Raw genomic sequence first — 23804 nt, 5'->3', positions numbered from 1 at the left:
ATAATGTAAATAAATGATAAAGGATCTATCTTTCTGTATATTCGCAGCACATTACACTTGTCTACATTGAGATTCAATTGCCATTCCCTGCACCATGCGTCAATTCGCTGCAGATCCTCCTGCATTTCAGTACAATTTTCCATTGTTACAACCTCTCGATACACCACAGCATCATCCGCAAAAAGCCTCAGTGAACTTCCGATGTCATCCACAAGGTCATTTATGTATATTGTGAATAGCAACGGTCCTACGACACTCCCCTGCGGCACACCTGAAATCACTTCTCTCCATTGAGAATGACATGCTGCGTCCTGTTATCTAGGAACTCTTCAATCCAATCACACAATTGGTCGGATAGTCCATATGCTCTTTCTTTGTTCATTAAACGACTGTGGGGAACTGTATCGAACGCCTTGCGGAAGTCAAGAAACACGGCATCTACCTGTGAACCCGTGTCTATGGCCCTCTGAGTCTCGTGGACGAATAGCCCGAGCTGGGTTTCACATGACCTTTTTCGAAACCCATGCTGATTCCTACAGAGTAGATTTCTTGTCTCCAGAAAAGTCATTATACTCGAACACAATACGTGTTCCAAAATTCTACAACTAATCGACGTTAGAGATATAGGTCTATAGTTCTGCACATCGGCGTCCTTGCTAACAGATTCTCTGATACCGTCTTCAGTGAAGATTCGCTGTTTCCTCCTGCGTCATTTGGAAGACAATTTTTCAAAAATGGTTCAAATGGCTCTGAGCACTATGCGACTTAACTTCTGAGGTCATCAGTCGCCTAGAACGTAGAACTAATTAAACCTAACTAACCTAAGGACATCACACACATCCATGCCCGAGGCAGGATTCAAACCTGCGACCGTAGCGGTCGCTCGGGTCCAGACTGTAGCGCCTAGAACCGCACGGCCACTACGGCCGGCGACAATGTTTCAGTCACGCTGATACAAAGATGATAGTTAACGTCATGTTTGCACTAGAGGTTCTTATTATATTCCTTCGCGTGAGTTACGATTTCACTCTGATTTATTGGTTTGTTTACCGCTTCGTCGATAAGATAGTTCAAAAACGTCGCATGCAGTGTTCGACCAGGTGTTCGAAGCCTACATATTTGGCTAAAATGTAGCTAAGTTGTCCTCCATTTTCACTAGGTTCGAGCTGGTTTTCCGGATTTGCACTTTTTGGTACTTATCATCCCATCAATTATTGTAAAATGTAAACAATGAATAAAATGTTCCGGGCTGATGTGCCTTGGTCGATGGATTTTAACTTAAAACCAACGTTTCACGCCATCTGCGGACGACATTTTCATGGGACATCATAGCCTCGTTCCGTGTCCGATTCACACGCTGGATCGCCACTGACGCGTGCTTCAGCGCAGTGACATGACGCCACATGTTTCAGTACCGGAGCGCAATCGGTCATTTTCAGTTGCCGTCGTCCGCTGTCCACATGTTCTTCAGCACCGGGATCTAAACGTCATTCACTTTCACGCCCTCCTGCTTCTTAATGAAACTCCTTGGGTGCTTTACAATCGCTATGGCCTCTCTGTATAGCCTTTCATGGCATCTGCTTGTGGCTGCTAGTATTTGAGTCCTATCAAAATGAATGTGATGGTTTCCTGGCTGTAAAGTATGTACCGCAACACCTGATCTCTCGGTCTTCCTCCTCCTGCAATTGCCTCTGTGCTCTCCTAGTCTTTTCTTGACAGTGCTTTTTGTAGTACCTACACATGCCTCGCCACATATAAACTTCTGATTCTTCCAACTATTTGAGAGCATTCTTGGCCCATTTTAGGTGATCCTGTATCTTCCGGGTGGGGTTGCAAATTACCGCGATGTTCCGTTTTCTCAAGATTTTTCCTATGCATTCAGTGACGTCCTTGATGAAAGGCAGGGAAACTTTCGGTTTCCCAGGCGCTTGTGCATCGCTATGATACCTGCGCAGTGGTATTAACGCTATTTTTTATCTCAGTGGACGATAACCAATATTGAGCAATGCTTTGGTGAGTTGGTTAATTCGACATCAATTACAGGCAGCCACAAGCGGATATCTTGAAAGATCACACAGATAGGCCATAGAGATTGTAAAACACCCCATAACTTTCAGCAGGAGGAAGTAGGGCGTCAAATTGATTGAGATTTGGATCTTGGTACTGAGGAAGATGTTTTCCACCATGGTGTGATAGCAACAGCAGACGACGGAAGCCGACAATGGTCAGTTGCGCTAGGGTATTTAAAAGTTGTGACGTCACGCCACTGCGCGGATGCACGCGTAAAGGGAATTTTGCTGCAGTCAGCAGTAATGTGTGGTGTGAACTGAACACTCAAAGAAGTTACGAACATCCACTAAAATGTCTTCCGCAGATGGAAACGAAGCGTTGGGTTTGAATCTGGAATCCATTCGACCACGGCATAACAGACCGGAATATTTCATTAATTGTGATTATTTTTCAGTTTATGCACACAGAGGCCTTGTGAGATATAAGTTCTGTTTATTAGACTTGCAGAGAGAAAAGTGCGAGTTGAGTTTCACATGACTGAAGTTTTCTAGTTGCATACCGTTTGGAATGAAAGAGGTCGTTCTGTTCGAGATACCTCACTATGCTTCAGATCAGAATACGTTCTAAGATTCTGCAACAAATAAATGTCAATATACACTCCTGGAAATGGAAAAAAGAACACATTGACACCGGTGTGTCAGACCCACCATACTTGCTCCGGACACTGCGAGAGGGCTGTACAAGCAATGATCACATGCACGGCACAGCGGACACACCAGGAACCGCGGTGTTGGCCGTCGAATGGCGCTAGCTGCGCAGCATTTGTGCACCGCCGCCGTCAGTGTCAGCCAGTTTGCCGTGGCATACGGAGCTCCATCGCAGTCTTTAACACTGGTAGCATGCCGCGACAGCGTGGACGTGAACCGTATGTGCAGTTGACGGACTTTGAGCGAGGGCGTATAGTGGGCATGCGGGAGGCCGGGTGGACGTACCGCCGAATTGCTCAACACGTGGGGCGTGAGGTCTCCACAGTACATCGATGTTGTCGCCAGTGGTCGGCGGAAGGTGCACGTGCCCGTCGACCTGGGACCTGACCGCAGCGACGCACGGATGCACGCCAAGACCGTAGGATCCTACGCAGTGCCGTAGGGGACCACACCGCCACTTCCCAGCAAATTAGGGACACTGTTGCTCCTGGGGTATCGGAGAGGACCATTCGCAACCGTCTCCATAAAGCTGGGCTACGGTCCCGCACACCGTTAGGCCGTCTTCCGCTCACGCCCCAACATCGTGCAGCCCGCCTCCAGTGGTGTCGCGACAGGCGTGAATGGAGGGACGAATGGAGACGTGTCGTCTTCAGCGATGAGAGTCGCTTCTGCCTTGGTGCCAATGATGGTCGTATGCGTGTTTGGCGCCGTGCAGGTGAGCGCCACAATCAGGACTGCATACGACCGAGGCACACAGGGCCAACACCCGGCATCATGGTGTGGGGAGCGATCTCCTACACTGGCCGTACACCACTGGTGATCGTCGAGGGGACACTGAATAGTGCACGGTACATCCAAACCGTCATCGAACCCATCGTTCTACCATTCCTAGACCGGCAAGGGATCTTGCTGTTCCCAACAGGACAATGCTCGTCCGCATGTATCCCGTGCCACCCAACGTGCTCTAGAAGGTGTAAGTCAACTAGCCTTCCCAGCTAGATCTCCGGATCTGTCCCCCATTGCGCATGTTTGGGACTGGATGAAGCGTCGTCTCACGCGGTCTGAGCGTCCAGCACGAACGCTGGTCCAACTGAGGCGCCAGGTGGAAATGGCATGGCAAGCCGTTCCACAGGACTACTTCCAGCATCTCTACGATCGTGTCCATGGGAGAATAGCAGCCTGCATTGCTGCGAAAGGTGGATATACACTGTACTAGTGCCAACATTGTGCATGCTCTGTTGCCTGTGTCTATGTGCCTGTGGTTCTGTCAGTGTGATCATGTGATGTATCTGACCCCAGGAATGTGTCAATAAAGTTTCCCCTTCCTGGGACAATGAATTCACGGTGTTCTTATTTCAATTTCCAGGAGTGTATATGTGGACGACTTTTTCTACTCTTAATATTCTTCCAACTAAGTGGCATGGTTTTTTGAAGGAGTGAGCCACAGACTCTTGCGACGCCAGTCTCACACTGAGCTTCTGTTTCTATCTTCATGGATTTGAGTTTCATGTGTCTTGCGGAAAATACATCACATCCATTCATCATTAGTCTATCCGTTCTATATGCACTTAGATTTTCACTGCTATGACCTTAGAGATTTAACCAGTTTTCTGTAACTTTACTGTTATAGAGGAGCACTTCAAACTCTGGCATTTTGCTGCGATTGCTTCATCAGGTAACCACTAAGATTTCAGTACTTTTGGCTGTAAAGGGCATTTCTTTGGAGCGTATACGAAGACATCTGGGTCATATACATCTATCGTTACCTGGACTAGATAGTAAGTTGACAGATTTGTTGAAAAACAATGAGCGAGGCTGATCTTTTCAACCTTTTTCACCAACAGCTGGAATGATCCAAGTACGAAATTGGAACCCAGACAGCAAGCACCATTTGTTCCAAGGTGTGCAACAATCAGCAACTGACCACAGTCTGTTCCCTCAATGGCTGCCAGAATACCCCCTTTAGCATATTGAATGAGGCTCCCAGCCATGCACCTGGTGTTTCTTCCGATCTCTTGATGGTATTTCCATAATAGGTATCAGTATTCACCGTATTTGTACTGCAGACTTTTAATAGACCCTACCTTGTGTTGGCCTCTTCTTGACACAAGACATGCAGGTTTCCCAACTGGTAAAGTGGACCTCTGGCTCAGTTTTGGCTTCAGAGGAAGACAGTATGTCACATATGCTGATTCTGGGAATGAGTAAAATACTTTGATTGTCTTCAGAGGAAGACAGTACGTCACATGTGCTGATTCTGGGGATGAGTAAAATACTTTGATTGTCTCTGGCTGCGGTCTCCCCCAAATAGGACGCCTGGTCCATCTACTGATACACCACACAGAGTCAAGTGGACAGGGGGTGGTTCTTTCATACTTACCTCTAAGAGAAAGGATTAGTACGATTATCTGGGGTACCTTTGATATATCTCGTTCATGTCTGTTGGGAACCCTACCAATACACCAATTTACAGCGGATTTCAATATTTTTACAGTAGTCAGAGCAATTTATAGTGCATGACATCGACTAACTCATCTTGTGTTCCCCAACAACACTCACTGTGGGGGTGCAATATGGCATAACACACATTACAAGAAGCCGTACCTCACTTATAGACCATGAAAACGAAAAAAAAGAAATACTGTATTTTATCGCCCATTAAAACTACACAGCAAATCACACTGTAACCCCAGAGCAGCCATTTTAGCTGTAAAAAGTACCCAAAGAATCTGAATTACATGTGCCATTATTAATTATGTTTATCCAAAAAGTTACATAAAGGTATTACTTGTAAGATTTCCACATTTAAAAAATGTCAACAGTCGCACGCATGCACACAACAAACAATTAAAGCAGTACTAGTTAACATCCATAGTTTGATCCATATACCACACTTGGTGTAAGGCAAAATGGCTGGTCAAATTATAGCATCTTCCACATCAAATTGTTCTTGATGCTTATCAAGTGTTATAATTTTCTTTCCATGTCTAAAATGTCTGTAAGGTACGCCAGTAACATGAAAAAGACAAAAGACAAGCAACCTGATTGAATGCTACTTTAAAAGAAAAAAATAAAGTGTTTGGATGAGATCTTAGTTGTAGTATTTCATTTAAACTGCTTATATGTGTAATGCACAAACAGAACTGCATAATGCTGCAAATATGAGACGTAAACGCAACCTTACCGAAGGTGTTAGTGGTGGAACAAGAGAGAGATCAAATATCGCCAAAGACATTGGTAAAGACGAAAGCTGTATAACGAGAAAAATATAATTTTTGCCCCCACACTAAAATTTCTCTTCAAAATAAGCGACGATTTTGAGTATAAAAACGCATGCGGGTTGGTGATCGTAATACATAAATATAATTACAGTTTTCTCATCGGAAATGAAAATGCAGACATTACACAAAAATGAAATATGATGTGTTAGATTTCGAACAGAAAATATATTCAGCACTACAGTCACAAATTAATTGTTACATAAGTTTTGCATACTAGCACCACTAATAAAACTAGAAGGTTTACACTTTGAAAATGAGCCACTTAGACGAATGTTGGGCCTAGAAAACTGGTCATTTATGCCATTATTTAAAGTGTTACTGGTTCATTTGTAACTGGTATACCTTCAAGAGCAATAGACACTAAAAATAGACCAAGCTTCATGAGATTCTTTCATAGATTACAAATGTTAAAATAATGATGATAGAAAGTATAAGTGTCCTTCTAAAAAAATATGAGCTGAGTAACTGAGTTATTTCTTCCTCTTGAGCTTCCGAAATTTCTTGATCACTCAAAAATCATGATATATTTACAGTATGATTACAGCGAATTGCTGAACATAACGAGTACAAGCATGAAATTACGTCAGCAAGACCACATATGGGATCAGCCTTTCACAACAGCAGCTGTTATTTTTGCTAATATTTCTTTCGAAATAATTCTAGAAATTGGCAAAAGAAGGCAACACCTGTAAAGGGATGGCTAGCGAGAAGTCTGTACATTGTTCTCATAACAAATGAATCCAGTTTTTTAGTGACAGCTGGCTGATGCATGGAGAGTTTTGTGGCCCCATTGTAAGGTGGCGTTGTCTCCTGACCTTCATTTCTTACATATTCTGTCCTCACAATCGTACTCTGCACATCAAGATGCTTCATTCGAAACCAAACTCGATAAGGTAGAGTCAATTTTGTATGAATTCATGTAAGCGACATGCAAATCTAATAACTAAATCGCAAGTGCACACTGAGGTTGAAAAACGTCGAGGCTGGTGTACACAACATGACGGCCACAGGAATTTTCGTTCTAAAGAGCAAACCAGCCCGCTGGGAAGACCGTGTCTTCAGAGGGCTGGCTCGACAACATACCTACTTTGGCCGAAGCGATCGCCCAGAGAGAAAACAGCTTTTGCCAGAGCTAAGGGATAACGAGCCCTGTGTTCGACTTAAAAGCAAATTCCGCTACATTGTGTGGGAGCGACCAGAAGTCGCATTTTTTCACAGACCGACTGCATAGTTACAGAGTTCTCACAGGAGGACAGTATATGCCTAACGGAGATGCTACAGATATCTGCATTGGTCGACTTAAGCGAAACGTCATTTTCCCATTTAAAAGAGCAACGCTGATTGGCAGAATACTTCTGACGCAAAGAGTCAGAGGAGTGAGGGAGGCAGCGAATGATATACTCTTGCAATTTTTCCAGAAGAAGAGGCCGTTCCGTTGTCACTCTTGGAGCAGGAACATAGAACGAGAGCGAGTGCGCTCATACGTGTACGCAAAGAATAAATCTCTCCTCAGTACTTCACTGAGAGAGCACCACAGTCATAGCGAATCGGAGTGATACTCTATATTGAGTCGATCGCGATTAAGCCTTGTTCACTGTGTTGGCCGTCACACTTACTGTGCGGTGTGAATACAGACAGACTGCTAGTTAAACACCTGCGAGCGAGTATTGAGTGGCATCATTGTGGACTGGTTATCTGATCGGTGTACGACGCCAATAGTTAGACTAGGTGACTTCATCAAGGTGTAGGGAGAGTCTGATGGGCGAAGGTCAATCCAGATAGAAAGAGGTAGTTGTGTTACTTGTCGGCAGCGAGCGACGCAGGCAGCAGTCGTCGCAGCTCACGGCATTGTGCGCTACAGCGTATGCGAGCCCCATCTGTCCTCCATAACATTACACTCCATTACATTTCTCATGCGACTGCCTTGACTGTACCTAGAAAAGTTATTCAAGTTGTGTAGGCGCGGCTCTCAGCCATTCTGCCGAGTAAATAACATTCTTAAATAAAAGGGAGAAACGAACCTTTCCATACTTTGTAAAATAATAGCATTCCTAGCCATAAAAGTCAATCTACTGTTCCGAAAAGAACACGGAAATTTATTAATTTTTTATAAGGAAAAGTTTCACTTGATTTCTCAGAATTTTTGTAATAAATAATATTTTTCGTTCGTTTAATGTTTTTCTTACACTAACTAGCAATACTCCCATACCCAAGTATCCAACTAGTTACGTAAGAATATATAAAATATTTTTGTGTCTTTCCCTTGCATCGGACGACTCCAGAAGGTATTTGTAGCTGAATGTTTTTCAAGAAGTTCTTGTTGGTACATTAGGAACGTCTGTCTGACTTCTGTAGTAGTGTGGGTTGGAAATTATTTCTTGCAGGAGCCAAAGGGTTGTTGGATCAATCCATTGCGTAACTTGACAGAATAAAACCCACACACTCACACCGTGTATAATCGGGCACATCTTTCATTGGCTTGGTGGCCAAAGTATAAGCAAAACCTGTTGATGACTAAAGTTCGATTGTTGTATCACAGTTTGCAAGCACAATGAACCTTCAGATCAGATACTTCCTCATCTGAATTGTCTGGATTATACATTAGAAAACACACAATTTGTTTATTCGTACTACTGAATAAATTATAAGTTAAGTGATGATCGTAGTTCAGTGCTAGTACCACACATTAAAATTATCAGAGTAAATCAAAATTACTTCTATAACACTGAAAACAGGCATGAGCGCTAATTCCGCTGTTTAAATTCGTCAAAAACTCTCCTCTAACACCAACAAAAAATTCACCGAAACTTCCTGAAAGTCTGTTAGGTACATAATTTCATGTTCAAAACATAATCATCTTGTACTTCCACACACTGGAAAATGCATGACACTTCGATGAAATAGCATACTGAACAGTAAAATGAACATTTGTATAGTTAATTAATGACAGTAGGTACACAGAGCTGAGTACATGCTATGGTATTAATTTTACCTTGCAGTTATCGTCTTACACGTATAATGTTATGCAGAAGCTGCGATGGTAGTTGTCACGAAGAAACGCACATTGCAAACACGTGGTTGATACTGCTGTGGTGCAGGAAGCTCCTGCTGGGTGACAAAGTGTAGGGATGGTTCTGTAACCAGAGCGTCGTGGGTTGACAAGAGTGACATTTTCAACAGTTGTGAGATATTCCATCTTGTAACAACACGCATGATAGACGATGCATTCAGTATACAAAGACTGCAGTGAGAGCAGCACATTGGGCTATCTTAGTCAGAACCCTGCAGCAGTACTGGCCACTGTTTGGACACAAGGCAGCCATGTCTCTTCCATTTGGTAGATCGCAGCGCTGTTCAGAGTCATCTGTGGAACAAAGGCTGGAGAGTAGCAGTGGCTGGCTGGAAAACTCTGGTGACGGTTATGTGGACAGGTGGACCTTATAGAGGCCGCCGCAGAGAGTCGGTCACCAAAGACTGGGCAGTCAAACAGTGGTCCTCAGATTGCAGCTCAAAATGGCTCTGAGCACTATGGGACTTAACATCTATGGTCATCAGTCCCCTAGAACTTAGAACTACTTAAACCTAACTAACCTAAGGACAGCACACAACACCCAGCCATCACGAGGCAGAGAAAATCCCTGACCCCGCCGGGAATCGAACCCGGGAACCCGGGCGTGGGAAGCGAGAACGCTACCGCACGACCACGAGATGCGGGCAGATTGCAGCCTACCCATGTCCTTGGCAGTGGCGATTTCGTAATAATAATGACTTTCAAGCTGCAGCTGACACAGACTGAGTCCAGCTACATTCCGCAACAGCTCAACTACGGCTCATCTGATCTGCAGTCACCTGATGGCGCAGCACCAGGCTGTTGTTGGCCAAGCCGGCTGAAATGGCCGAGCGGTTCTAGGCGCTACAGTCTGGCACTGCGTGACCGCTACGGTTGCAGGTTCGAATCCTGCCTCGGGCATGGATGTGTGTGATGTCCTTAGGTTAAAATGGCTCTGAGCACTATGGAACTTAACTTCTAAGGTCATCAGTCGCCTGGAACTTAGAACTACTTGAACCTAACTAACCTAAGGACATCACACACATCCATGCCCGAGGCAGGATTCAAACCTGCGACCTTAGCGGTCGCACGGTTCCAGACTGTAGTGCATAGAACCGCTCGGCCACCCCAGCCAGCTGTTCTTAGGTTAGTTAGGTTTAACTAGTTCTAAGTTCTAGGGGACTGATGACCTCACATGTTATGTCCCATAGTGCTCAGAGCCATTTGAACCATTTTTTGTTGTTGGCCAGCGGCGATGGTCATGTTAGCTGTCTTCTGTTTACTCTATGGCTCAGTTCTACTGAAACTGTTCCTCGAGCAGGGCAGCATGTTCGGTGATTTCTGCTGGGATTTCTATGCAGGGCTTTCGCACCTTGGCAATGAGCGCTGCCTTTCTCTCTCCAACCTTGGCACTGGCCGCCCCCATAGCTTTCGCCGTTGCTTCTGTGTCGATGGCCGTCTTCATAGTGCTGTTCTCCTGCGGTGGTGCCGGGGTGGTCGCAGGAACATCCACCCTGGGAATTTCCTGCTTGTCGACGGCGCTGTTCTGCGTATCTGCAGGAGCGGTCGTCGGGTTTCTCCTGTTGCTGAACGTAGGCCTCGGCGAACACGCAGATCCTTCAAGGCTTCCTCCTTCTCCACAGCCAGCGCTGCTTTGAAGGCGGCTGTGGTTTCCTCAACGGCGGTGGGGTACTCCGATGTTCTTCTGAGGGGTCGAGCTGCGTCCCGTTCTTCCGCTTCTGGGCGACCGTCGCCGCCACTGGCTGGGGTAGCTGCTTCTGCGCTGTGCGCTGTCCCTCACCTGTGCCGCCGTCGCCCATCGTCGCCGTTGTCGTCTTCTCCGCTGCGGCCGCTTCGTCGCCTTCGGCACGGCTGTGGCTCGAAAAAGGCGGTCAGCCGCGCCAGCTGGCGATGTGCGGTTCGCCACACCGGGCTTAAGTCGGCAGCACTTCTCTGCCGTGGTCGCAGGCGCGGCTGTCTTGCTCGCCGGAGCAGTTGACGCACCGCGCCGCGTTGAGGCAATACTTGGCGACACGGCTCTCGCCCTGGCACTAGAAGCTCTGAGTCTGAGGATCCGTGTCGGACGGGAGCGCTTCTGCCGTAAATGAGAAGCCCAGCAGCTTCCGCAACGCCGAGATGTCGCCCTCGCCGTTGGCCGTTTTTAGGGTCATGGCATAGAGCGATGGTCTTATTCGTTCACTAATGAACCTTGCAGCGGCGTTACCGAAGCTGGCCCGCTCGGACCGCTGCCTCGTGGCAGCACCAAGACAGTTCCTTTAGGGGTGCCTCTGTCGTCTTCATTCTTCTGGACGAAGGCGTCTTCTCACGCTCCGGTGGCGCTTCGACAATATAGGCCACCCCAGTGCTCTCGATCGCCCTGTAGTCGGCCATGTTCGCTGCCAGAGCGGACATCAGAGGGTCTCCATCCACAGACTCGTAGACCATCCCGTTTCTTTGAGCAACTCATTAAATGGCACAGCACTGTTCACCCCCCTCTGGATTTGACGGGGGACAGGCTGTGAATCGTCTTCGCTGTATTTTTCCCCCGCTACCTTCAGAATTACAATGAGAGTACTCCAGTCAACATTGTCAAAAGCTTTCTCCAAGTCTACAACTGCCAGAAAAGTGGGTTTATCTTTTTTAGTGTATCTTGTAAGAAAATTCGCAGGGTCAGTATTGCCTCGGGTGTTCCTAAATTTCTCCAGAATCCAAACTGAACTTCCCCAAGGTCGGTTTCTACCAGTTTTTCCGTTCTTTTGTAAAGAATTCTTGCAAGTGTTTTGTAAAGAATTCTTGTGAGTGTTTTGTAAAGAATTATTGTGAGTGTTTTGCAACTACAACTTATTAAACTGATAGCTCGGTAGTATTCACACCTATCATCACCTGCTTTGTTTGGACTTCTTGAAGTCTCAGGATATTTCGCTTGTCTCATTAATCTTCAGCATCAGATGCAGGAGTTTTGTCATGGCTGTATCTCCCAAGGCTTTCATTTGTTCCAACAGAATGTGGTCTATAACCAGTGACTTGTTTCGAGTTGTGTTTTTCAGTGCTCCATCTAAGTTTTCTTGCATTCTATTCCCTTTCTACAATATTACCTTCAAGTTCATCTCCCTTGTGTAGAACCTCTATATACTCCTTCTACCTTTAAGCTTTCCCTTCTTTGCTTAGAACTGGTTTGGCCTAAGAGCTCTTGATATTCATATATGTGCTCTTTTCTCCAAAGACGTCTTTAATTTTCCAGTAGGTGGTATCTGTAGTTTCCTAGTAAAATATGCTTAATTCTTACATTTGCCCTCTAGCCATTGCAGTTAGCCATTTTGCACTTCCTGTTAATATATCTTTTAGACGTTTGTATTCCCTTTCACCTGCTTCATTTTTCCCTTTCGTCAATTATATTCAATAACTCCTGTGTAACTCAAGGATTTCTATTAGGCATTACCTTTTTATCTACCTGATCTCTATTACCTTCGCTATTTCCTCTCTCAAAGCTACCCATTTTTCTTCTACTGTATTCCTTTTTCCTGTTCTAGTCAATAGTTGCCTAATGCTCCTTCTGAAACTCTCAGAAATCTCTCGTTCTTTCAACCTGCCTCAGTCCTACCTCCTTGAGTTCCTATCTTTTTGCAGTTTCTTTAGTTTTAATCTGCAGTTCATAACCAATAAATTGTGGTCAGAGTCCACATCTGCCCCTGGAGAAAGTCTTACAGTTTAAAATCTGATTTCGAAATCTCTGTCTTACCATTATATAAACAGTATGAAACTGTCCGGTTTCTTCATGTCTCTTCCACGTATACAACATTCTTCCATGATTCTTAAATCAAGTATTAGCTATGATTAAATTATGCTCTGTGCTATGTCTGCCAGACTTCCTCTTTCATTCCTATCCCCCAGTATATAATTAGATGTAATTTTTTCTTCTCCTCATTTTCATGCTATCTAATTCCAGTCCCCCATCACGGCAAAATTTTCGTCTCCATGAACTATCTGAATATTTTCTGTTATCCCATCAAACATTTCTTCAATACCTTCATCATCTGCGGAGTTAGTGGACATATTAACATGTACTGCTGTGGTAGTTGCTAGCTTTGTGTGTGCTTTGGCTACACTTAAGCGTTCACTTTGCTGTTCGTAGTAGCCTATCCGCATTTCTATTTTTCATTAATTATCAAACCTACTCCTGCATCACATCTATTCGATGTTTTATTTATAACCATGTATTCAGCTGGCCAGAAGTCCTGTGCCTCTTGCCACCGGACTTCAGTAATTGCTTGAATGTCTAACTACAACCTACCCATTACCTTTCTTAATTTTCTAACCTGCCTGCACGATTAGAGGACCTGACATTCCACGCTCCGATCGACAGAACGCCAATTTTCATTCTCCTGATGGCATCCTCCTGAACAGTCCCCGCCTAGAGATCCGAATGAAGGACTATTTTAGCTCCGGAATATTTTACCCAAGAGGACGCCACAATAATAACTATAGAGTAGAGCTGCATGCCCTTGGGTACGGTCATAGTTGCCTGTTGGTATCAGCCGTTCGTAGTATCTGCACAGCAAGGCCATTTTGCTCGATGTTACAAAGTCAGATCAGTCATTTATCCAAATTGTTGCCCCTGTAACTACTGAAAAGGCTGCTATCCCTTTTCAGGTTTCTTTTGGCCTCTCAAAAGGTACCCCTCTATTGTGCTTGTACCTATAGTAGGGCAATTTTTATATTTCTGAAATGCTTTCAATCAGCTATATTGAATACTTTAAAAAACACCTGGCTTGCAAAATTTTGTAAATGGCGTTTGTTGAATTTTGTTGAAACCGTCCTAATTATTAGTGCAGAAAACGAGATTTCTGTTATGACAGTAAGAAACTTAGGATTATATTTAATAATTTGCTGTAACTTTTTGAGTTACAGTTGCTAACAAACCCGAAAACTGCGTTAATTTACGATAAGTGAACAGAATATATACCGCTTCTGAAGGAACATCTAAATGTAACACAATATTTTAGTTACAATATGTGCTAAAGCAACTAAATCACAAACGCCGATTTACTACGAAATAAGTAATGTAAAACACTCGCACTTTCCGAAGATTCTCATAAATGTGGGTTTATTTGCATCGATATACAATAAAAGTTAGGGTAAACGATTCTTTGAATGCGGCTACTATCATGCAGTTATAATCGTGTATATCACAAATTTGATTACAACTGTTGTTATCGTACAAAATACATTCGCACAAGTTGTGATACAATCAACACGAAATGGCCGTTTTTGTGAAGTTCGTGGATCTAAGTTCTCGAGAAGAACTTATATGACGCACTTTATTATAATAAGGAACAGGCATAGTAAACAGTTTCTTTTAATTATGTTGTGTCTTTATCACATTCATAGTTTTTTGACTTGGTGTTTTTGAATCCTTTTGTCATCGAAATATGCTTTATATTTATTTTGTTTTAATAGTGTGTTGATATTTTGTGCGAAATTCTCTTCAGCACCCTGTATTAATTTGCAGTTTCATAGTGGAAGAGTAGTGTGGAAATCACAGTGATATAAACCAGAACAAACATTTAATTTTTTTGGAAGTTGGGTAGACCGAGATAATCAATTAAAGATGTTTTTGAAGGAAGCAAGTAACATTGGTAATTGTGTACATTCGAAACTGCTAATAAATATTGTTTAGCACCATCTTTTGAGCTCCAGTAAGTATGCCATGTTACGGTATTTCTAGAACAAAGCAAACACACAAAATACGCTTATTTACGTAAACTTAAGTAAAGCGTCTTACGAATTGCACGAAACGAACACCCAGCTGGTTTCCTTACATTTCGTACACTGTAAAGTCATAGATGAACACTGCAGCATGAATAAATCTTACAAAACAACCTAAAATATGAAGCACAACAGCTGGTGTCTTCACTTGGAGCGGCTAACAATACCATCAGCAGATAAGACCCTAACTTCATATGACACCCGCACAGCATAATATATTTTTCATCAAATAGTGCAGTGATAAATTTATTCTCCGCTGAACAAGGGTAAGTTACTATCTGTCAGGTCCATACAAATCCACTGCAAATGGTCAGACGATATCTTGTTCTTCCATTTGTTCTTACATTTTTGGTCACCATGTTTAACATCGTTGCGTACTCTGTTAATCTCCAATTTCTCTTTATGTACTCGCCCAACAAAACACGTCTCCACTATTGATATTCCCAGCGTTTGCTGACGCTACTTGTAAGTCTGTGGCATGGCGTCTTTCAGAAAAAGTAACATTTTATTTCTGACGCTTCAAAAGTATTAAAGGCAGCTGTCATTCTGCTATGTAGCTTTTCCATTCAGCCCACTTTGGAACCTTTGGCCAAATAAATTTCAAAAATTTTAGAACCGAGTCTGTTTAAAAAATATTTCTTAGATTCGCTTCGACTGCAGAGTCCGAGAAACAGTTCCATGCACAGCCTTAGGCCCTTTCCCATCTTTGCCAAGCTGTCAGATCATGATGTGAAACTCTCTGTGCTTTATGTGGAATATCCATTTTAAATTTATTCTAATTATTATTACACTGACCAGACATATTAATGTGACCCAATTCAAAAGCCTGAGCAACTATCATCTGCAGAGCAGATCTCTGTGAGACTTGCAGGAAGATGCTCAAAGATATTCGGGAATACACGGACAGCGATGTGGAGCCATGCCGACTTCAGTCCCGTGGCCAGTTGCGCTAGGTTTCTTGGCTGTGGATCGCTGGCGTGCACAGTCCAGTCGCGTTGATCTCACAGATTCTCGATTTGGTTTAAATCCAGGGTATTTCGTGGCTAGGGAATACGGTAAAAACATCATGGTACTTATCGAACAATGCTAGTAGCATCTGGTAGAAGCTATCGTGTCGGGCAAAAACGAACCGTGCCATCCTGAACGACGCGATCACCACCAAAAGATCCTCCATACGTTAACGCTCCCTCCTCTGGCATCCACCCTTCTGACAATAATTGTTGCAGGGTGTTTGCTACCAGAAGTTTCACGCAGTACACACCAACGACCATCTCTCTGATGTAGCGTAAAACGTGATTCAACCGAAAAGACCTTCTGTCACAACTCAGTGGACGTACAGTTGCGGTACTGGAGGAGTGCAGATTCGTACCTTCGTCGCCAATAAACAGCGGTCACCGTGGATGCATGACCAGGAGCCTGCTCCAGGGGCCTATTCGCACCAAAGTTTGGTCATGTTTGAGGAGTCACTGTTTGTTGAGACCAGGCGAAGCTACGGTCTTCCAGATACAGTGGTGGGTTCTTTGATTGCTCCAGGAGAGTGCTCATCACGTTAGAACACCTGAAATACTAGTTCGGTTTATTACATTCATGAATAATTGATTTATTTAACTTTGGCCGACTTCTTTGGAACAGAAGTAGGAATAACTTACAGCTGTCATGGACTAGCAAAGCATCGCTTGCTGTACTAATTGTCAAACTGTTCTCTTGAGGTACAGAGTAACATTCTCCATCTCAGCCATACGACTATGGAACGCGCTTCCCTGTGATCTGCGTCTTATCCAGAACCACTCAACATTCAAGAGGGAACTCAAGACTTACATATTAGGGACGGTATAGCCACCATTGTTGTGCCCCTATCATCTTTTTCTTCCTCCTCTCTATCATAGCTTCGAATTTTACCATTCTATTTCTCTTCCTCTAACCTATCTACCTCTTCTATCTTTCACCCCTTTCTATCGTCTTATGTCTCTGCTTGATGAGAATAACTCACAAGCTGCAAGAATATAACGAGAAAATTCCCAACTAGCAATAGGACTGACATTCATGAAAGAAAAATATGTTTACTTTCGTATACATAGTCAATACTATTATTATTATTATTATTCTTGATTGCTATAATTATTTTTTGATTGTTATGATTATCATCGTACTACTTTTATAATCTCTATCTTTTTTCTTTAACATTAATACTGTATAACATGTTATATGTCCTTAACGTTCTGTAGAAACTGAAATTTGTTGAATCAGAGTATGCTTGGTTAGGTGTAAGAGAGGGCCTGAAGGCCCTAATCTTGCCAGGTAAAATAAATGCATAAATAAGTAAATATATTTCATCTGTAGCGGCACCGCCGGTTAGGATAGGGAAAGTTAGTTTTGTGCTATATTATGAGCGCAAGTCACAACCAGTTGCAGGCTGCATTACAGTAAGTTACGCTGACCAGCAGTTGCAAAGTGGAATGGAGACCACAGGGCCATCTAACTGCTAAAAAGAGTAAACACAACGGTTCGCATGGCGCAAGCTGTAGGCAGAAGAGCCCCACTGGCGCAACTTAGGTGCTGAGCAGTGCGTTAGCAAAGCAGAGGTGCCGTTTCCTAACGAGATTCATTCAAGTGTGGCAGCTCTCCTGGAAGGCTGGGCGTATCATACCACCGGGCTACACGCAGCAACTGATGGGATGCCAGTGTCCAACTACATGGCAGGTCGTTGGTTCGATCCTCTGAGGCGGACGTACGGTCTGCAGCCAGTCAGCAGTGGGCAACTCTTCAGCTCGCTACTGCTTCTCGGCTCCTGACACACGCCGGAGACTTCCCGAGGCGAGGGCGCTTGTTCGTCGCTGTGATGTCAGCCACGCTGGCGAGTAGAACCAGCAGCTGGCCGCCCGCGGCTCACACCGAGCAGCGCTGAGTCGGCAGGGGTGCAGACCGCTGAGCCAACTCCAGGCATCCTGACCACGACGCACTCTGCTGGTGTACAAGGCCAGCCCGACACAGCAGCGCATGGCACTGGGTCGCTGGGGCAGTGGCCTCAGCATTGCGGGACCCTGTGACGCAGACCGAGGTGAATGGGGCACTGCAGTTCGAACCAACAAATCATTTGGAAAGCTCGGACAAGTTTTAATATGGCACGTACTAGCACCCATCCACTACATTTGGTATGTTCCCCGTTACATTTGGTCATCCTGATACATTCGGTGGCAGAAGTTGTCATTACACATCATAAACTTTAACTGTCACTGTCCTACTGGATGATGTTGACTGCTGTCCGTGAGTCTCGAACTGCAGGAGAGTTCTTACTAGATCGACATTATATTGAGCTCAGCGTTAGGACTCCGATATGCTGAGGAGGCGGCGAGGGCTGTGGTCTTCCAGAGTACCTACCATACAGTACTGTGGATTGCAGTGAGCCTTTGCTGTGTTGTATCGATTCGTGTTGCCAACTTTGGTATTGCAACGCAATCTCTGGACGATACATCACTGCTGGTAGCATCCTGGTACATCTGGACCGCCATCTACTCAACAGTTCCACGTCTATTCGCCCGTACACATCTCTGCAGCCGTCGTACACCCTTGCGCCACAGGTGCATCAGAGTTGTGTCAGCACCGGTTTTGGATAGGGCCGTTTTGCATGCACAGTATACTTTAACCACTGTGGCACGAGGTCAGTTTATGAACTTAGACGTTTCGGAAATGCTTCCACCCTTGGCCCGAAAGGGTGTTATCACGAACTACTGGCCATCAGATAAATCTGTTGTCCGCGTCACCCGGACGTTTTTTATACAGGATGGTCAGAAACAATCTGAGAAGCAGGACAGGATGTGCCAAGAAAAATATTGAAAAAAAAAATATTAGGTGCGTTGCACCGTTTCCGAGTTAATTTGTCATGAACTTAGACAATCAGGCCTATGAGTGTTCGACAGACACGTTGTCGCCGAACGTGTTCGTTTCTGTACGTCCATATTTTCACAGATGGTTGCGGGACCTCGGCTGCTCAGTATTTTAGACTGTCAAATTAAACGCCTTTCAGCCGTCTAAATTTCCAAATTATTATTTTATTGAGCTACCATTTTCGGTGATATATTACCCCATCTTCAGGCGCGCTGACCGACATGTAGGAAGATTCCCACCTCTGGTCCAGTCAGAATAGGGGTCAGCATTCAAAGACTGGTAACCGTAGATTTTTGAGACAGTGATCACTACAAACGTCACCTACCGAGTCGGAGACCCTATAGACTTCATTTCTCCCCATGGGATTATCACGCCTTCGATTCCTTAAAAAAGGTTTTGAAGGGTCAACGATTCCTGTCGAACGATGATGTGCTGTGGGCAATTACAGATTCCTTCACGCAATAGGACAAAGTGTATTATCAAACGAATATCTTCAGTCTGGTGCATGGGTGGGATGACTGCCTCAGTGCTCACGGTGATTATGTCTGGGTGGCATACCGTTTCTGAACTGCACGGCGTCCGAACGGAAACTTTTCGGTTTCCCCTTATATTTCTCCGCTCTTTCTTTTCCTTCTATCTAGTTCTGGTCCCCCATCGTGATTAAACGTTTCTCTTCCTTAACATTCTCCATTATATCCTTCATGTCATCATAAATTCTTTCAATCTCTTCTTCATTTGCGGAGGCAGCTGGCTTGTAATCTTATACTAGTGTGTTGGGTGCTGTCCTCGTGTCTATCGTGACTACGATAATGCGTTAACTTGGCTGCCCATAGCAGCAAAAGTTATCCACATTCCTATTTCTTATCAATTATTGGACCTACACGTGCATTGCCTGTATTTGATTTAATGCTGATAACACTGCTCTCACTGGACCATAACACTTCGCTAACACCCACTGCGGTTTCGTGGGACCCATTTCTCTTTTCAGATTTCTAGCCTCCCGATCGAGTTAACGGATATAACATTCCACGATCCGACCTGTAGAATGGCAGTCTTGTTTTTTCTGATCACAAAAATTTTGCCGAATTGTCCCCGTACCGTTTTCCAAATGGGGACTATTTTCGCTCCGCAAAGTTTTACCCAGGAGGTTGCAATCATCATTTAATTTTACAGCAGAGCTACATGTCCTTGGAAAAGGAATACTGCCGTAGTTTACCTTATAGATGTTTGCAGTGGTGGTACAGCAAGGCTATGATGACTAATGTTACAAAGCTACGTTCGTGTATCATCCAGACAGCTGGCCCTGTAACAGGTGGCTGTGCCTGTTGAGCAACCACGAGTTCGTCAGGCCCCTCCGCACATACCGCCTCTGTGCGGCCTGCATACACTGTACGGTAATCTGTATCACTGAGGTACGCAAGCGACCCCACGTCTGCAAGGTTCATGGTCCACAAATCTAGATAAAGCAATTGATCTCCGTTATACTACATATCAACTGATATGGATACTACGTCAGCTGTGACAATTATGATGAACTTTGATTACTTTGATATTATTAACTGTCTCATCATACTACTAACAGATGATAATTACCTTGTTGTCGTGCTAAATGTATATGGCAGTAGTAATTAAAGAACTCAACTGATTACCTTTATTTTTACATATATACAGCTGTCTACTAAGGCACCAGCACAGGCAGAGGAACTTCTGCAGCTGCTTTGTGTTCCACAGTGACTGTCGCCGTGCTGATAGGTGAGACATACGTAAATTAATGTAATTCATAACTGTTTAACGTACTTTATTAAGTCATAATGAGATTCTGTTGTGACCAGTAACTCTGAAATTTACGAGGCTAGTAAAGTACTTTTCTATAGTCTTTTAACAACAGCCATGCTGGAAGGGAGGAAAATTATAATTACAATAAGCACTGTGCATGTCAGTATCACAGCGAGCCATTAATCACGCAATTGAGAGGCGTTGATACTGCCAGACGGGCGTTCTGTTCTTCTCTTGCAATTTAAATTACTATTACGCCCTTACGTGAATACGACAGTACAGAAATAGAGAATGCGGCCAGTGAGCGTTGGGAAGTTTCACCCAAATCTCTTCGTGGTTGTCTTACGAGTGTGAATTGTGTTCACGGATCAGGAAGGTAGAAAACATCCACGAATAAAATAAGATTAAAATTTGTGACTGATATACGACAGGCGGAAAAGCTTCTGAGACTAGGAATGGCGTTCCACCACTATTTGACTGCTGAACAGGGACGGTCTGAACTCGACATTGCATTTTAGTTGAGGTAAATATTCGAGGGTGAAGATCAAACATTCTTGCATTACAGTGTAGCGAATAGTGACATATTTTCGGCCGAATGAAAAGTCGCACTGCAACTAGTAGAAAGACATGGCTTCCACGAAGGAAAACACTATGACGAATTCAACCTGAGGATTCATGAGTGAAAATATTTGGGCAACATCACCAGGGATAGTTCACCATAGATAGAGGTGCAGGTGGAAAAAGTGATACCGCAGTTTATTGAGACAGTCTCTTTCAACAACTGCGTAGAAATTCTGAACAAAATGCGACCTCGCCTATTGTAGGATTTCCCACTCACTCTCAGATGACGCTCACCATTGTATTGGAAGCCTCGTAGCAGAAACGCTCACTCTGGTACAGTGAAGACGTAGGTCTCTCAGTCATCTATTTTTTTCCCAAAAGTAGAAAACAGTCTACGCGCCAACATCCTTTTTCGTTAGCAAAATCATTCTGTTCCCATTGCCCTAACCATTGAACATAACACCGGTGCGTCACCACGAGAAGAATAAAAGTTCCCAGTCGTTGGATGTCGGCAACTGAGAAGCAGGGATGATAGTTTGAAAGGGTGAAGAAACAGATTATGAAACGAATAACTTTATATCTAAACAGAAAGTGTACAATACTCAGCAAATGACCATTTTCACGTGCAGATACGACATTAAAATTTTTTGGGAAGTTAGAGTCATCAGGGTCTACATTACCCACATTTTACACTACTGGCCATTAAAATTGCTACAAAACGAAGACGTGCTACAGACGCGAAATTCAGCCGACAGGAAAGAAGATACTGTGATATGCAAATGAGTAGCTTTTCAGAGCATTCACACAAGGTTAGCGCCGGTGGCGACACCTACAACGTGCTGACATGAGGAAAGTTTCCAACCAATTTCTCATACACAAACTGGTGAAACGTTGTTGTGATGCCTCGTGTAAGGAGGAGAAATGCGTACCATCACATTTCCGACTTTGATAAAGGTCGGATTGTAGCCTATCGCGATTGCGGTTTTTCGTGTCGCGACATTCCTTCTCGCGTTGGTCGAGATCCAATGACCGTTAGCAGAGTATGGAATCGGCGGGTTCAGAAGGGTCATATGGAACGCCATGCTGGATCCCAACCGCCTCGCATCACTAGTAGTCGAGATGATAGGCATCTTATCGGCATCGTTGTAACGGATCGTGCAGCCACGTCTCGATTCCTGACTCAACAGATGGGGACGTTTGCAAGACGACAATCATATGCACGAACAGTTCGACGACGTTTGCAGCAGCATGGACGATCAGTTCGGAGACCATGGCTGCGGTTACCCTTGATGCTGCATCACAGACAAGAGCGCCAGCGATGTTGTACTCAACGACGAACCTGGGTGCACGAATGGCAAAACGTTTTTTCAGATGAATCCAGGTTCTGTTTACAGCATCATGATGGTCGCATCCGTGTTTGGCGACATCGCGGTGAACGCACATTGGAAGCGCGTATTCGTGGTCGCCATACTGGCGTATCACCCGGCGTGATGGTAAGGAGTGCCATTGGTTACACGTCTTGGTTACCTCATGTTCGTACTGACGGCACTTTGAACAGTAGACGTTACGCTTCAGATGTGTTACGACCCGTGGCTCTACCCTTCATTCCATCCCTTCGAAACCCTACATTTCAGCAGGATAATGCAGGACCGCATGTTGCAGGTCCTGTGCGGGCCTATCTGCATACAGAAAATGTTCGACTGCTGCCCTGGCCGGCACATTCTCCAGATCTCCCACCAATTGAAAATTTCTGGTCAATAGTGGCCGAGCAACTGGCTTGTCACAATACGCCAGTCACTATTTTTGATGATCTGTGGTATCGTGTTGAAGCTGCATGGTCTGCTGTACCTGTATACACCATCGAAGCTCTGTTTCACTCAATGCCCAGGCGTATCAAGGTCGTTGTTACGGCCAGAGGTGGTTGTTCCGGGTACTGATTTCTCAGGATCTATGCAGCCGAACTTCGTGAAAATTTAATTACATGTCAGTTCTAGTATAATATATTTGTCTAATGCATACCCGTTTATAATCTGCATTTCTTTTTGGTGTAGCAATTGTAATGGCCAGTAGTGTATAACTAAACACTACTTACTCGGAAGAGAGTTATTATTTGATTTATTTACCTCAATTTTTGCGTAATATTTTGTTTCATATTTTTCAGAGAAGTAATCAGTCAAGTTTTTAAATGCTGAATGTTAGATCATTATTCTATTGTTGCATAAAAAACTGTTGAATTCTTATAAATACTCTGCGGAAGTAACCAACGAATATCAGATTGTGACTCTCATCAGACAAGTTACAGGTAGTGCCATCAAAGTAGGTGATTTTAAAATCTGGTAGGTCGCGAACTTGAGAGCCGTTGATTATCTACAACAGACTGTTGCGTCCTGTTGTGTATTACCCCGTCGGTAAGGAGAAGTAGGCTGCAGAGTGATGCAGAAGCTATGGTCATAAGGTCACAAGAAAGATGGACAGGAGCAGAAACGATTAGCAGACACGTAAATACAGTAAAGAGAAGTTATACTTAATTTGTAGCTTTCTCAGTGAGTTGCGAAGTTTTTTTTTACAAAAGAACAAACAGCAGTAAAGTCCAGCTGTTACACTAAGCAATCTATGGACCTGCTAATGCACGAGCGAACAGTGAAAGGCTGGTCAAGACTGAAGCCCGTCGAAGGGCGCGACTGAGACTGGGGTGCGTAGCCGCCGTCGGCCATTGTGTATCGCGGCGGCAAAGGGAGGGCGCTCGCAGCCGCTGAAGGGGAGGGCGTG

Source organism: Schistocerca americana, chromosome 7 (genome assembly GCF_021461395.2).
Source record: "Schistocerca americana isolate TAMUIC-IGC-003095 chromosome 7, iqSchAmer2.1, whole genome shotgun sequence".
Lineage (NCBI taxonomy): Eukaryota > Metazoa > Arthropoda > Insecta > Orthoptera > Acrididae > Schistocerca > Schistocerca americana.
The sequence above is the reverse complement of the archived record's forward strand: the minus strand, read 5'-3'. Positions refer to the sequence as shown.